Source organism: Rhinoderma darwinii (genome assembly GCF_050947455.1).
Source record: "Rhinoderma darwinii isolate aRhiDar2 chromosome 2 unlocalized genomic scaffold, aRhiDar2.hap1 SUPER_2_unloc_6, whole genome shotgun sequence".
Lineage (NCBI taxonomy): Eukaryota > Metazoa > Chordata > Amphibia > Anura > Rhinodermatidae > Rhinoderma > Rhinoderma darwinii.
Window position 1 is genome coordinate 709,938 of NW_027461729.1, and position 15,255 is coordinate 725,192.

The window sequence follows — 15,255 nt, forward strand, 5'->3', positions numbered from 1 at the left end:
AAAAACAATGGCAAACACAAAAAGCACTTTTGGAATCTGATTTTAGTAAACACATAAGGAAAGGGTGCACCGGTCCTGGAAATACTGCAATACCAGGTCAATGCGTGGAGTGGACAGAGCAAGCTCTATTTCCATCTCCCTGTTCTAAAAATCCATTTAATATATGGTCCCCAGATAGGGGACGTATCAGATATTAAACTGATAAGAACAGATACTACACTTGATCTTAGCCAAAAGGCCGAGAAGCGATAACCCGAACGTGCCGCGCGTTTTGCTTCTTTTGCTTGCACCACAATGCAGTGCTGAAAGAGGAGGAATCGACATAAAAACGCCTTCCTGGCAACGCCCAAATGCCCTCCTGCCGTGCAAACACTGGCAGCAGCAGCAGCAGCAGCAGCAGTAAGTGCATGCCCACTGCCACCCCTTCTCCTTTCACACCTTGTATCAGCTTTAATCCAGTCCAGTGCTGCCTGCTGAGCAGCACTGACCAACACTGCCTGGGCCCAGGCTTTTATCTCTGAGGCCCCATTATGATGTCAGAAAGCTGGCTCTGGCTCCTGAGGTCTCCACTATGACACGTGCAAAGTTCCGTCTGAACTTTATATAAGACGGTGCGGCTCAGTCAGTCACTCAGTGTTGCCTGAGAGGGCAACACTGCAGCAGCCGGCCCCCAGGCTGTCTTTTTTTTGCACAGCTAGTTGCCTCCAGGAGGCCACAAGAGGGAGACAAGGGACTGCAAAATGGAAAATAGGCATCCACCAACTTTACAGACAACTTGTTCTCCTTGCTCCTACAACCTCCATCCTTGCACAGTTTGTTATTCTTCCAGGTAACATAGTAACAAATCCAAATTGCTGCTCTCTTTGTAGGCAAGCAAGGGTTTGTTGCAACTGCAATTCTTACTTCTTCTTGAAATGTAGGGACCACAGTACATTCCATCACATCCATCTAGTGTACACAGGTAGGTCCATTGTGACGGGCGGGCGGGCGGGCGGGCTGGCTGCTTTAATGGCTGTTTGCTGTTCCCCTACTCCACTCCACTATTTGACTATGGTGCTGCATCAATCAGTGGCTGGCTCAGGTGCAGCTCTTTAACCTACCTAGGAGGGAGGGCGGAGAGAAGACAAGGAAGGTGAATGAGCTGTTCCAATGTGAAATGCCGGAAACACAGAAACACAGACGACACAAAACAAGAGGTGGCAATGTATTAATTAATTGCATTTAATAAATTAGCTCATTATCACACATGACTGTACAAATGCATTGTCCAACAGGTGTTGAAATAATGGGATGAAAAGGGGAGATCCCATCCGAAAGACAAAAACAATGGCAAACACAAAAAGCACTTTTGGAATCTGATTTTAGTAAACACATAAGGAAAGGGTGCACCGGTCCTGGAAATACTGCAATACCAGGTCAATGCGTGGAGTGGACAGAGCAAGCTCTATTTCCATCTCCCTGTTCTAAAAATCCATTTAATATATGGTCCCCAGATAGGGGACGTATCAGATATTAAACTGATAAGAACAGATACTACACTTGATCTTAGCCAAAAGGCCGAGAAGCGATAACCCGAACGTGCCGCGCGTTTTGCTTCTTTTGCTTGCACCACAATGCAGTGCTGAAAGAGGAGGAATCGACATAAAAACGCCTTCCTGGCAACGCCCAAATGCCCTCCTGCCGTGCAAACACTGGCAGCAGCAGCAGCAGCAGCAGTAAGTGCATGCCCACTGCCACCCCTTCTCCTTTCACACCTTGTATCAGCTTTAATCCAGTCCAGTGCTGCCTGCTGAGCAGCACTGACCAACACTGCCTGGGCCCAGGCTTTTATCTCTGAGGCCCCATTATGATGTCAGAAAGCTGGCTCTGGCTCCTGAGGTCTCCACTATGACACGTGCAAAGTTCCGTCTGAACTTTATATAAGACGGTGCGGCTCAGTCAGTCACTCAGTGTTGCCTGAGAGGGCAACACTGCAACAGCCGGCCCCCAGGCTGTCTTTTTTTTGCACAGCTAGTTGCCTCCAGGAGGCCACAAGAGGGAGACAAGGGACTGCAAAATGGAAAATAGGCATCCACCAACTTTACAGACAACTTGTTCTCCTTGCTCCTACAACCTCCATCCTTGCACAGTTTGTTATTCTTCCAGGTAACATAGTAACATATCCAAATTGCTGCTCTCTTTGTAGGCAAGCAAGGGTTTGTTGCAACTGCAATTCTTACTTCTTCTTGAAATGTAGGGACCACAGTACATTCCATCACATCCATCTAGTGTACACAGGTAGGTCCATTGTGACGGGCGGGCGGGCGGGCGGGCGGGCTGGCTGCTTTAATGGCTGTTTGCTGTTCCCCTACTCCACTCCACTATTTGACTATGGTGCTGCATCAATCAGTGGCTGGCTCAGTTGCAGCTCTTTAACCTACCTAGGAGGGAGGGCGGAGAGAAGACAAGGAAGGTGAATGAGCTGTTCCAATGTGAAATGCCGGAAACACAGAAACACAGACGACACAAAACAAGAGGTGGCAATGTATTAATTAATTGCATTTAATAAATTAGCTCATTATCACACATGACTGTACAAATGCATTGTCCAACAGGTGTTGAAATAATGGGATTAAAAGGGGAGATCCCATCCGAAAGACAAAAACAATGGCAAACACAAAAAGCACTTTTGGAATCTGATTTTAGTAAACACATAAGGAAAGGGTGCACCGGTCCTGGAAATACTGCAATACCAGGTCAATGCGTGGAGTGGACAGAGCAAGCTCTATTTCCATCTCCCTGTTCTAAAAATCCATTTAATATATGGTCCCCAGATAGGGGACGTATCAGATATTAAACTGATAAGAACAGATACTACACTTGATCTTAGCCAAAAGGCCGAGAAGCGATAACCCGAACGTGCCGCGCGTTTTGCTTCTTTTGCTTGCACCACAATGCAGTGCTGAAAGAGGAGGAATCAACATAAAAACGCCTTCCTGGCAACGCCCAAATGCCCTCCTGCCGTGCAAACACTGGCAGCAGCAGCAGCAGCAGCAGCAGCAGTAAGTGCATGCCCACTGCCACCCCTTCTCCTTTCACACCTTGTATCAGCTTTAATCCAGTCCAGTGCTGCCTGCTGAGCAGCACTGACCAACACTGCCTGGGCCCAGACTTTTATCTCTGAGGCCCCATTATGATGTCAGAAAGCTGGCTCTGGCTCCTGAGGTCTCCACTATGACACGTGCAAAGTTCCGTCTGAACTTTATATAAGACGGTGCGGATCAGTCAGTCACTCAGTGTTGCCTGAGAGGGCAACACTGCAACAGCCGGCCCCCAGGCTGTCTTTTTTTTGCACAGCTAGTTGCCTCCAGGAGGCCACAAGAGGGAGACAAGGGACTGCAAAATGGAAAATAGGCATCCACCAACTTTACAGACAACTTGTTCTCCTTGCTCCTACAACCTCCATCCTTGCACAGTTTGTTATTCTTCCAGGTAACATAGTAACAAATCCAAATTGCTGCTCTCTTTGTAGGCAAGCAAGGGTTTGTTGCAACTGCAATTCTTACTTCTTCTTGAAATGTAGGGACCACAGTACATTCCATCACATCCATCTAGTGTACACAGGTAGGTCCATTGTGACGGGCGGGCGGGCGGGCGGGCTGGCTGCTTTAATGGCTGTTTGCTGTTCCCCTACTCCACTCCACTATTTGACTATGGTGCTGCATCAATCAGTGGCTGGCTCAGGTGCAGCTCTTTAACCTACCTAGGAGGGAGGGCGGAGAGAAGACAAGGAAGGTGAATGAGCTGTTCCAATGTGAAATGCCGGAAACACAGAAACCCCAGACGACACAAAACAAGAGGTGGCAATGTATTAATTAATTGCATTTAATAAATTAGCTCATTATCACACATGACTGTACAAATGCATTGTCCAACAGGTGTTGAAATAATGGGATTAAAAGGGGAGATCCCATCCGAAAGACAAAAACAATGGCAAACACAAAAAGCACTTTTGGAATCTGATTTTAGTAAACACATAAGGAAAGGGTGCACCGGTCCTGGAAATACTGCAATACCAGGTCAATGCGTGGAGTGGACAGAGCAAGCTCTATTTCCATCTCCCTGTTCTAAAAATCCATTTAATATATGGTCCCCAGATAGGGGACGTATCAGATATTAAACTGATAAGAACAGATACTACACTTGATCTTAGCCAAAAGGCCGAGAAGCGATAACCCGAACGTGCCGCACGTTTTGCTTCTTTTGCTTGCACCACAATGCAGTGCTGAAAGAGGAGGAATCGACATAAAAACGCCTTCCTGGCAACGCCCAAATGCCCTCCTGCCGTGCAAACACTGGCAGCAGCAGCAGCAGCAGCAGCAGCAGCAGCAGTAAGTGCATGCCCACTGCCACCCCTTCTCCTTTCACACCTTGTATCAGCTTTAATCCAGTCCAGTGCTGCCTGCTGAGCAGCACTGACCAACACTGCCTGGGCCCAGGCTTTTATCTCTGAGGCCCCATTATGATGTCAGAAAGCTGGCTCTGGCTCCTGAGGTCTCCACTATGACACGTGCAAAGTTCCGTCTGAACTTTATATAAGACGGTGCGGCTCAGTCAGTCACTCAGTGTTGCCTGAGAGGGCAACACTGCAACAGCCGGCCCCCAGGCTGTCTTTTTTTTGCACAGCTAGTTGCCTCCAGGAGGCCACAAGAGGGAGACAAGGGACTGCAAAATGGAAAATAGGCATCCACCAACTTTACAGACAACTTGTTCTCCTTGCTCCTACAACCTCCATCCTTGCACAGTTTGTTATTCTTCCAGGTAACATAGTAACAAATCCAAATTGCTGCTCTCTTTGTAGGCAAGCAAGGGTTTGTTGCAACTGCAATTCTTACTTCTTCTTGAAATGTAGGGACCACAGTACATTCCATCACATCCATCTAGTGTACACAGGTAGGTCCATTGTGACGGGCGGGCGGACGGGCGGGCGGGCGGGCGGGCGGGCTGGCTGCTTTAATGGCTGTTTGCTGTTCCCCTACTCCACTCCACTATTTGACTATGGTGCTGCATCAATCAGTGGCTGGCTCAGTTGCAGCTCTTTAACCTACCTAGGAGGGAGGGCGGAGAGAAGACAAGGAAGGTGAATGAGCTGTTCCAATGTGAAATGCCGGAAACACAGAAACACAGACGACACAAAACAAGAGGTGGCAATGTATTAATTAATTGCATTTAATAAATTAGCTCATTATCACACATGACTGTACAAATGCATTGTCCAACAGGTGTTGAAATAATGGGATTAAAAGGGGAGATCCCATCCGAAAGACAAAAACAATGGCAAACACAAAAAGCACTTTTGGAATCTGATTTTAGTAAACACATAAGGAAAGGGTGCACCGGTCCTGGAAATACTGCAATACCAGGTCAATGCGTGGAGTGGACAGAGCAAGCTCTATTTCCATCTCCCTGTTCTAAAAATCCATTTAATATATGGTCCCCAGATAGGGGACGTATCAGATATTAAACTGATAAGAACAGATACTACACTTGATCTTAGCCAAAAGGCCGAGAAGCGATAACCCGAACGTGCCGCGCGTTTTGCTTCTTTTGCTTGCACCACAATGCAGTGCTGAAAGAGGAGGAATCGACATAAAAACGCCTTCCTGGCAACGCCCAAATGCCCTCCTGCCGTGCAAACACTGGCAGCAGCAGCAGCAGCAGCAGTAAGTGCATGCCCACTGCCACCCCTTCTCCTTTCACACCTTGTATCAGCTTTAATCCAGTCCAGTGCTGCCTGCTGAGCAGCACTGACCAACACTGCCTGGGCCCAGGCTTTTATCTCTGAGGCCCCATTATGATGTCAGAAAGCTGGCTCTGGCTCCTGAGGTCTCCACTATGACACGTGCAAAGTTCCGTCTGAACTTTATATAAGACGGTGCGGCTCAGTCAGTCACTCAGTGTTGCCTGAGAGGGCAACACTGCAACAGCCGGCCCCCAGGCTGTCTTTTTTTTGCACAGCTAGTTGCCTCCAGGAGGCCACAAGAGGGAGACAAGGGACTGCAAAATGGAAAATAGGCATCCACCAACTTTACAGACAACTTGTTCTCCTTGCTCCTACAACCTCCATCCTTGCACAGTTTGTTATTCTTCCAGGTAACATAGTAACAAATCCAAATTGCTGCTCTCTTTGTAGGCAAGCAAGGGTTTGTTGCAACTGCAATTCTTACTTCTTCTTGAAATGTAGGGACCACAGTACATTCCATCACATCCATCTAGTGTACACAGGTAGGTCCATTGTGACGGGCGGGCGGGCGGGCGGGCTGGCTGCTTTAATGGCTGTTTGCTGTTCCCCTACTCCACTCCACTATTTGACTATGGTGCTGCATCAATCAGTGGCTGGCTCAGGTGCAGCTCTTTAACCTACCTAGGAGGGAGGGCGGAGAGAAGACAAGGAAGGTGAATGAGCTGTTCCAATGTGAAATGCCGGAAACACAGAAACACAGACGACACAAAACAAGAGGTGGCAATGTATTAATTAATTGCATTTAATAAATTAGCTCATTATCACACATGACTGTACAAATGCATTGTCCAACAGGTGTTGAAATAATGGGATTAAAAGGGGAGATCCCATCCGAAAGACAAAAACAATGGCAAACACAAAAAGCACTTTTGGAATCTGATTTTAGTAAACACATAAGGAAAGGGTGCACCGGTCCTGGAAATACTGCAATACCAGGTCAATGCGTGGAGTGGACAGAGCAAGCTCTATTTCCATCTCCCTGTTCTAAAAATCCATTTAATATATGGTCCCCAGATAGGGGACGTATCAGATATTAAACTGATAAGAACAGATACTACACTTGATCTTAGCCAAAAGGCCGAGAAGCGATAACCCGAACGTGCCGCGCGTTTTGCTTCTTTTGCTTGCACCACAATGCAGTGCTGAAAGAGGAGGAATCGACATAAAAACGCCTTCCTGGCAACGCCCAAATGCCCTCCTGCCGTGCAAACACTGGCAGCAGCAGCAGCAGTAAGTGCATGCCCACTGCCACCCCTTCTCCTTTCACACCTTGTATCAGCTTTAATCCAGTCCAGTGCTGCCTGCTGAGCAGCACTGACCAACACTGCCTGGGCCCAGGCTTTTATCTCTGAGGCCCCATTATGATGTCAGAAAGCTGGCTCTGGCTCCTGAGGTCTCCACTATGACACGTGCAAAGTTCCGTCTGAACTTTATATAAGACGGTGCGGCTCAGTCAGTCACTCAGTGTTGCCTGAGAGGGCAACACTGCAACAGCCGGCCCCCAGGCTGTCTTTTTTTTGCACAGCTAGTTGCCTCCAGGAGGCCACAAGAGGGAGACAAGGGACTGCAAAATGGAAAATAGGCATCCACCAACTTTACAGACAACTTGTTCTCCTTGCTCCTACAACCTCCATCCTTGCACAGTTTGTTATTCTTCCAGGTAACATAGTAACAAATCCAAATTGCTGCTCTCTTTGTAGGCAAGCAAGGGTTTGTTGCAACTGCAATTCTTACTTCTTCTTGAAATGTAGGGACCACAGTACATTCCATCACATCCATCTAGTGTACACAGGTAGGTCCATTGTGACGGGCGGGCGGGCGGGCGGGCTGGCTGCTTTAATGGCTGTTTGCTGTTCCCCTACTCCACTCCACTATTTGACTATGGTGCTGCATCAATCAGTGGCTGGCTCAGGTGCAGCTCTTTAACCTACCTAGGAGGGAGGGCGGAGAGAAGACAAGGAAGGTGAATGAGCTGTTCCAATGTGAAATGCCGGAAACACAGAAACACAGACGACACAAAACAAGAGGTGGCAATGTATTAATTAATTGCATTTAATAAATTAGCTCATTATCACACATGACTGTACAAATGCATTGTCCAACAGGTGTTGAAATAATGGGATTAAAAGGGGAGATCCCATCCGAAAGACAAAAACAATGGCAAACACAAAAAGCACTTTTGGAATCTGATTTTAGTAAACACATAAGGAAAGGGTGCACCGGTCCTGGAAATACTGCAATACCAGGTCAATGCGTGGAGTGGACAGAGCAAGCTCTATTTCCATCTCCCTGTTCTAAAAATCCATTTAATATATGGTCCCCAGATAGGGGACGTATCAGATATTAAACTGATAAGAACAGATACTACACTTGATCTTAGCCAAAAGGCCGAGAAGCGATAACCCGAACGTGCCGCACGTTTTGCTTCTTTTGCTTGCACCACAATGCAGTGCTGAAAGAGGAGGAATCGACATAAAAACGCCTTCCTGGCAACGCCCAAATGCCCTCCTGCCGTGCAAACACTGGCAGCAGCAGCAGCAGCAGCAGCAGCAGTAAATGAATGCCCACTGCCACCCCTTCTCCTTTCACACCTTGTATCAGCTTTAATCCAGTCCAGTGCTGCCTGCTGAGCAGCACTGACCAACACTGCCTGGGCCCAGGCTTTTATCTCTGAGGCCCCATTATGATGTCAGAAAGCTGGCTCTGGCTCCTGAGGTCTCCACTATGACACGTGCAAAGTTCCGTCTGAACTTTATATAAGACGGTGCGGCTCAGTCAGTCACTCAGTGTTGCCTGAGAGGGCAACACTGCAACAGCCGGCCCCCAGGCTGTCTTTTTTTTGCACAGCTAGTTGCCTCCAGGAGGCCACAAGAGGGAGACAAGGGACTGCAAAATGGAAAATAGGCATCCACCAACTTTACAGACAACTTGTTCTCCTTGCTCCTACAACCTCCATCCTTGCACAGTTTGTTATTCTTCCAGGTAACATAGTAACAAATCCAAATTGCTGCTCTCTTTGTAGGCAAGCAAGGGTTTGTTGCAACTGCAATTCTTACTTCTTCTTGAAATGTAGGGACCACAGTACATTCCATCACATCCATCTAGTGTACACAGGTAGGTCCATTGTGACGGGCGGGCGGGCGGGCGGGCTGGCTGCTTTAATGGCTGTTTGCTGATCCCCTACTCCACTCCACTATTTGACTATGGTGCTGCATCAATCAGTGGCTGGCTCAGGTGCAGCTCTTTAACCTACCTAGGAGGGAGGGCGGAGAGAAGACAAGGAAGGTGAATGAGCTGTTCCAATGTGAAATGCCGGAAACACAGAAACACAGACGACACAAAACAAGAGGTGGCAATGTATTAATTAATTGCATTTAATAAATTAGCTCATTATCACACATGACTGTACAAATGCATTGTCCAACAGGTGTTGAAATAATGGGATTAAAAGGGGAGATCCCATCCGAAAGACAAAAACAATGGCAAACACAAAAAGCACTTTTGGAATCTGATTTTAGTAAACACATAAGGAAAGGGTGCACCGGTCCTGGAAATACTGCAATACCAGGTCAATGCGTGGAGTGGACAGAGCAAGCTCTATTTCCATCTCCCTGTTCTAAAAATCCATTTAATATATGGTCCCCAGATAGGGGACGTATCAGATATTAAACTGATAAGAACAGATACTACACTTGATCTTAGCCAAAAGGCTGAGAAGCGATAACCCGAACGTGCCGCGCGTTTTGCTTCTTTTGCTTGCACCACAATGCAGTGCTGAAAGAGGAGTAATCGACATAAAAACGCCTTCCTGGCAACGCCCAAATGCCCTCCTGCCGTGCAAACACTGGCAGCAGCAGCAGCAGCAGCAGCAGTAAGTGCATGCCCACTGCCACCCCTTCTCCTTTCACACCTTGTATCAGCTTTAATCCAGTCCAGTGCTGCCTGCTGAGCAGCACTGACCAACACTGCTTGGGCCCAGGCTTTTATCTCTGAGGCCCCATTATGATGTCAGAAAGCTGGCTCTGGCTCCTGAGGTCTCCACTATGACACGTGCAAAGTTCCGTCTGAACTTTATATAAGACGGTGCGGCTCAGTCAGTCACTCAGTGTTGCCTGAGAGGGCAACACTGCAACAGCCGGCCCCCAGGCTGTCTTTTTTTTGCACAGCTAGTTGCCTCCAGGAGGCCACAAGAGGGAGACAAGGGACTGCAAAATGGAAAATAGGCATCCACCAACTTTACAGACAACTTGTTCTCCTTGCTCCTACAACCTCCATCCTTGCACAGTTTGTTATTCTTCCAGGTAACATAGTAACAAATCCAAATTGCTGCTCTCTTTGTAGGCAAGCAAGGGTTTGTTGCAACTGCAATTCTTACTTCTTCTTGAAATGTAGGGACCACAGTACATTCCATCACATCCATCTAGTGTACACAGGTAGGTCCATTGTGACGGGCGGGCGGGCGGGCGGGCTGGCTGCTTTAATGGCTGTTTGCTGTTCCCCTACTCCACTCCACTATTTGACTATGGTGCTGCATCAATCAGTGGCTGGCTCAGGTGCAGCTCTTTAACCTACCTAGGAGGGAGGGCGGAGAGAAGACAAGGAAGGTGAATGAGCTGTTCCAATGTGAAATGCCGGAAACACAGAAACACAGACGACACAAAACAAGAGGTGGCAATGTATTAATTAATTGCATTTAATAAATTAGCTCATTATCACACATGACTGTACAAATGCATTGTCCAACAGGTGTTGAAATAATGGGATTAAAAGGGGAGATCCCATCCGAAAGACAAAAACAATGGCAAACACAAAAAGCACTTTTGGAATCTGATTTTAGTAAACACATAAGGAAAGGGTGCACCGGTCCTGGAAATACTGCAATACCAGGTCAATGCGTGGAGTGGACAGAGCAAGCTCTATTTCCATCTCCCTGTTCTAAAAATCCATTTAATATATGGTCCCCAGATAGGGGACGTATCAGATATTAAACTGATAAGAACAGATACTACACTTGATCTTAGCCAAAAGGCCGAGAAGCGATAACCCGAACGTGCCGCGCGTTTTGCTTCTTTTGCTTGCACCACAATGCAGTGCTGAAAGAGGAGGAATCGACATAAAAACGCCTTCCTGGCAACACCCAAATGCCCTCCTGCCGTGCAAACACTGGCAGCAGCAGCAGCAGCAGCAGCAGCAGTAAGTGCATGCCCACTGCCACCCCTTCTCCTTTCACACCTTGTATCAGCTTTAATCCAGTCCAGTGCTGCCTGCTGAGCAGCACTGACCAACACTGCCTGGGCCCAGGCTTTTATCTCTGAGGCCCCATTATGATGTCAGAAAGCTGGCTCTGGCTCCTGAGGTCTCCACTATGACACGTGCAAAGTTCCGTCTGAACTTTATATAAGACGGTGCGGCTCAGTCAGTCACTCAGTGTTGCCTGAGAGGGCAACACTGCAACAGCCAGCCCCCAGGCTGTCTTTTTTTTGCACAGCTAGTTGCCTCCAGGAGGCCACAAGAGGGAGACAAGGGACTGCAAAATGGAAAATAGGCATCCACCAACTTTACAGACAACTTGTTCTCCTTGCTCCTACAACCTCCATCCTTGCACAGTTTGTTATTCTTCCAGGTAACATAGTAACAAATCCAAATTGCTGCTCTCTTTGTAGGCAAGCAAGGGTTTGTTGCAACTGCAATTCTTACTTCTTCTTGAAATGTAGGGACCACAGTACATTCCATCACATCCATCTAGTGTACACAGGTAGGTCCATTGTGACGGGCGGGCGGGCGGGCGGGCTGGCTGGCTGCTTTAATGGCTGTTTGCTGTTCCCCTACTCCACTCCACTATTTGACTATGGTGCTGCATCAATCAGTGGCTGGCTCAGGTGCAGCTCTTTAACCTACCTAGGAGGGAGGGCGGAGAGAAGACAAGGAAGGTGAATGAGCTGTTCCAATGTGAAATGCCGGAAACACAGAAACACAGACGACACAAAACAAGAGGTGGCAATGTATTAATTAATTGCATTTAATAAATTAGCTCATTATCACACATGACTGTACAAATGCATTGTCCAACAGGTGTTGAAATAATGGGATTAAAAGGGGAGATCCCATCCGAAAGACAAAAACAATGGCAAACACAAAAAGCACTTTTGGAATCTGATTTTAGTAAACACATAAGGAAAGGGTGCACCGGTCCTGGAAATACTGCAATACCAGGTCAATGCGTGGAGTGGACAGAGCAAGCTCTATTTCCATCTCCCTGTTCTAAAAATCCATTTAATATATGGTCCCCAGATAGGGGACGTATCAGATATTAAACTGATAAGAACAGATACTACACTTGATCTTAGCCAAAAGGCCGAGAAGCGATAACCCGAACGTGCCGCGCGTTTTGCTTCTTTTGCTTGCACCACAATGCAGTGCTGAAAGAGGAGGAATCGACATAAAAACGCCTTCCTGGCAACACCCAAATGCCCTCCTGCCGTGCAAACACTGGCAGCAGCAGCAGCAGCAGCAGCAGCAGCAGTAAGTGCATGCCCACTGCCACCCCTTCTCCTTTCACACCTTGTATCAGCTTTAATCCAGTCCAGTGCTGCCTGCTGAGCAGCACTGACCAACACTGCCTGGGCCCAGGCTTTTATCTCTGAGGCCCCATTATGATGTCAGAAAGCTGGCTCTGGCTCCTGAGGTCTCCACTATGACACGTGCAAAGTTCCGTCTGAACTTTATATAAGACGGTGCGGCTCAGTCAGTCACTCAGTGTTGCCTGAGAGGGCAACACTGCAACAGCCGGCCCCCAGGCTGTCTTTTTTTTGCACAGCTAGTTGCCTCCAGGAGGCCACAAGAGGGAGACAAGGGACTGCAAAATGGAAAATAGGCATCCACCAACTTTACAGACAACTTGTTCTCCTTGCTCCTACAACCTCCATCCTTGCACAGTTTGTTATTCTTCCAGGTAACATAGTAACAAATCCAAATTGCTGCTCTCTTTGTAGGCAAGCAAGGGTTTGTTGCAACTGCAATTCTTACTTCTTCTTGAAATGTAGGGACCACAGTACATTCCATCACATCCATCTAGTGTACACAGGTAGGTCCATTGTGACGGGCGGGCGGGCGGGCGGGCTGGCTGCTTTAATGGCTGTTTGCTGTTCCCCTACTCCACTCCACTATTTGACTATGGTGCTGCATCAATCAGTGGCTGGCTCAGGTGCAGCTCTTTAACCTACCTAGGAGGGAGGGCGGAGAGAAGACAAGGAAGGTGAATGAGCTGTTCCAATGTGAAATGCCGGAAACACAGAAACACAGACGACACAAAACAAGAGGTGGCAATGTATTAATTAATTGCATTTAATAAATTAGCTCATTATCACACATGACTGTACAAATGCATTTTCCAACAGGTGTTGAAATAATGGGATTAAAAGGGGAGATCCCATCCGAAAGACAAAAACAATGGCAAACACAAAAAGCACTTTTGGAATCTGATTTTAGTAAACACATAAGGAAAGGGTGCACCGGTCCTGGAAATACTGCAATACCAGGTCAATGCGTGGAGTGGACAGAGCAAGCTCTATTTCCATCTCCCTGTTCTAAAAATCCATTTAATATATGGTCCCCAGATAGGGGACGTATCAGATATTAAACTGATAAGAACAGATACTACACTTGATCTTAGCCAAAAGGCCGAGAAGCGATAACCCGAACGTGCCGCGCGTTTTGCTTCTTTTGCTTGCACCACAATGCAGTGCTGAAAGAGGAGGAATCGACATAAAAACGCCTTCCTGGCAACGCCCAAATGCCCTCCTGCCGTGCAAACACTGGCAGCAGCAGCAGCAGCAGCAGCAGCAGCAGTAAGTGCATGCCCACTGCCACCCCTTCTCCTTTCACACCTTGTATCAGCTTTAATCCAGTCCAGTGCTGCCTGCTGAGCAGCACTGACCAACACTGCCTGGGCCCAGACTTTTATCTCTGAGGCCCCATTATGATGTCAGAAAGCTGGCTCTGGCTCCTGAGGTCTCCACTATGACACGTGCAAAGTTCCGTCTGAACTTTATATAAGACGGTGCGGCTCAGTCAGTCACTCAGTGTTGCCTGAGAGGGCAACACTGCAACAGCCGGCCCCCAGGCTGTCTTTTTTTTGCACAGCTAGTTGCCTCCAGGAGGCCACAAGAGGGAGACAAGGGACTGCAAAATGGAAAATAGGCATCCACCAACTTTACAGACAACTTGTTCTCCTTGCTCCTACAACCTCCATCCTTGCACAGTTTGTTATTCTTCCAGGTAACATAGTAACAAATCCAAATTGCTGCTCTCTTTGTAGGCAAGCAAGGGTTTGTTGCAACTGCAATTCTTACTTCTTCTTGAAATGTAGGGACCACAGTACATTCCATCACATCCATCTAGTGTACACAGGTAGGTCCATTGTGACGGGCGGGCGGGCGGGCTGGCTGCTTTAATGGCTGTTTGCTGTTCCCCTACTCCACTCCACTATTTGACTATGGTGCTGCATCAATCAGTGGCTGGCTCAGGTGCAGCTCTTTAACCTACCTAGGAGGGAGGGCGGAGAGAAGACAAGGAAGGTGAATGAGCTGTTCCAATGTGAAATGCCGGAAACACAGAAACACAGACGACACAAAACAAGAGGTGGCAATGTATTAATTAATTGCATTTAATAAATTAGCTCATTATCACACATGACTGTACAAATGCATTGTCCAACAGGTGTTGAAATAATGGGATTAAAAGGGGAGATCCCATCCGAAAGACAAAAACAATGGCAAACACAAAAAGCACTTTTGGAATCTGATTTTAGTAAACACATAAGGAAAGGGTGCACCGGTCCTGGAAATACTGCAATACCAGGTCAATGCGTGGAGTGGACAGAGCAAGCTCTATTTCCATCTCCCTGTTCTAAAAATCCATTTAATATATGGTCCCCAGATAGGGGACGTATCAGATATTAAACTGATAAGAACAGATACTACACTTGATCTTAGCCAAAAGGCCGAGAAGCGATAACCCGAACGTGCCGCACGTTTTGCTTCTTTTGCTTGCACCACAATGCAGTGCTGAAAGAGGAGGAATCGACATAAAAACGCCTTCCTGGCAACGCCCAAATGCCCTCCTGCCGTGCAAACACTGGCAGCAGCAGCAGCAGCAGCAGTAAGTGCATGCCCACTGCCACCCCTTCTCCTTTCACACCTTGTATCAGCTTTAATCCAGTCCAGTGCTGCCTGCTGAGCAGCACTGACCAACACTGCCTGGGCCCAGGCTTTTATCTCTGAGGCCCCATTATGATGTCAGAAAGCTGGCTCTGGCTCCTGAGGTCTCCACTATGACACGTGCAAAGTTCCGTCTGAACTTTATATAAGACGGTGCGGCTCAGTCAGTCACTCAGTGTTGCCTGAGAGGGCAACACTGCAACAGCCGGCCCCCAGGCTGTCTTTTTTTTGCACAGCTAGTTGCCTCCAGGAGGC

The 15,255-nt window shown here is 47.7% G+C and overlaps 12 non-coding genes across 12 annotated transcripts; all 12 read right to left on the bottom strand.

The window, feature by feature from the left end:
* Positions 1 to 59: 59 nt before the first annotated feature.
* LOC142681574 (U2 spliceosomal RNA) lies at positions 60 to 250 on the bottom strand. The gene has a single exon (XR_012853465.1). It is a non-coding gene; the product is annotated as a U2 spliceosomal RNA (small nuclear RNA).
* Positions 251 to 1,378: 1,128 nt separating this feature from the next.
* On the bottom strand, positions 1,379 to 1,569 carry LOC142681576 (U2 spliceosomal RNA). Its single transcript, XR_012853467.1, has one exon. It is a non-coding gene; the product is annotated as a U2 spliceosomal RNA (small nuclear RNA).
* Positions 1,570 to 2,698: 1,129 nt separating this feature from the next.
* LOC142681577 (U2 spliceosomal RNA) lies at positions 2,699 to 2,889 on the bottom strand. The gene has a single exon (XR_012853468.1). It is a non-coding gene; the product is annotated as a U2 spliceosomal RNA (small nuclear RNA).
* Positions 2,890 to 4,021: 1,132 nt separating this feature from the next.
* LOC142681578 (U2 spliceosomal RNA) lies at positions 4,022 to 4,212 on the bottom strand. Its single transcript, XR_012853469.1, has one exon. It is a non-coding gene; the product is annotated as a U2 spliceosomal RNA (small nuclear RNA).
* A 1,153-nt stretch (positions 4,213 to 5,365) lies between these two features.
* On the bottom strand, positions 5,366 to 5,556 carry LOC142681579 (U2 spliceosomal RNA). The gene has a single exon (XR_012853470.1). It is a non-coding gene; the product is annotated as a U2 spliceosomal RNA (small nuclear RNA).
* A 1,125-nt stretch (positions 5,557 to 6,681) lies between these two features.
* Positions 6,682 to 6,872, bottom strand: LOC142681580 (U2 spliceosomal RNA). Its single transcript, XR_012853471.1, has one exon. It is a non-coding gene; the product is annotated as a U2 spliceosomal RNA (small nuclear RNA).
* Positions 6,873 to 7,991: 1,119 nt separating this feature from the next.
* On the bottom strand, positions 7,992 to 8,182 carry LOC142681581 (U2 spliceosomal RNA). The gene has a single exon (XR_012853472.1). It is a non-coding gene; the product is annotated as a U2 spliceosomal RNA (small nuclear RNA).
* Positions 8,183 to 9,313: 1,131 nt separating this feature from the next.
* On the bottom strand, positions 9,314 to 9,504 carry LOC142681656 (U2 spliceosomal RNA). Its single transcript, XR_012853540.1, has one exon. It is a non-coding gene; the product is annotated as a U2 spliceosomal RNA (small nuclear RNA).
* Positions 9,505 to 10,632: 1,128 nt separating this feature from the next.
* LOC142681582 (U2 spliceosomal RNA) lies at positions 10,633 to 10,823 on the bottom strand. The gene has a single exon (XR_012853473.1). It is a non-coding gene; the product is annotated as a U2 spliceosomal RNA (small nuclear RNA).
* A 1,135-nt stretch (positions 10,824 to 11,958) lies between these two features.
* LOC142681583 (U2 spliceosomal RNA) lies at positions 11,959 to 12,149 on the bottom strand. The gene has a single exon (XR_012853474.1). It is a non-coding gene; the product is annotated as a U2 spliceosomal RNA (small nuclear RNA).
* Positions 12,150 to 13,283: 1,134 nt separating this feature from the next.
* On the bottom strand, positions 13,284 to 13,474 carry LOC142681585 (U2 spliceosomal RNA). Its single transcript, XR_012853475.1, has one exon. It is a non-coding gene; the product is annotated as a U2 spliceosomal RNA (small nuclear RNA).
* A 1,130-nt stretch (positions 13,475 to 14,604) lies between these two features.
* Positions 14,605 to 14,795, bottom strand: LOC142681586 (U2 spliceosomal RNA). Its single transcript, XR_012853476.1, has one exon. It is a non-coding gene; the product is annotated as a U2 spliceosomal RNA (small nuclear RNA).
* Positions 14,796 to 15,255: the final 460 nt, after the last annotated feature.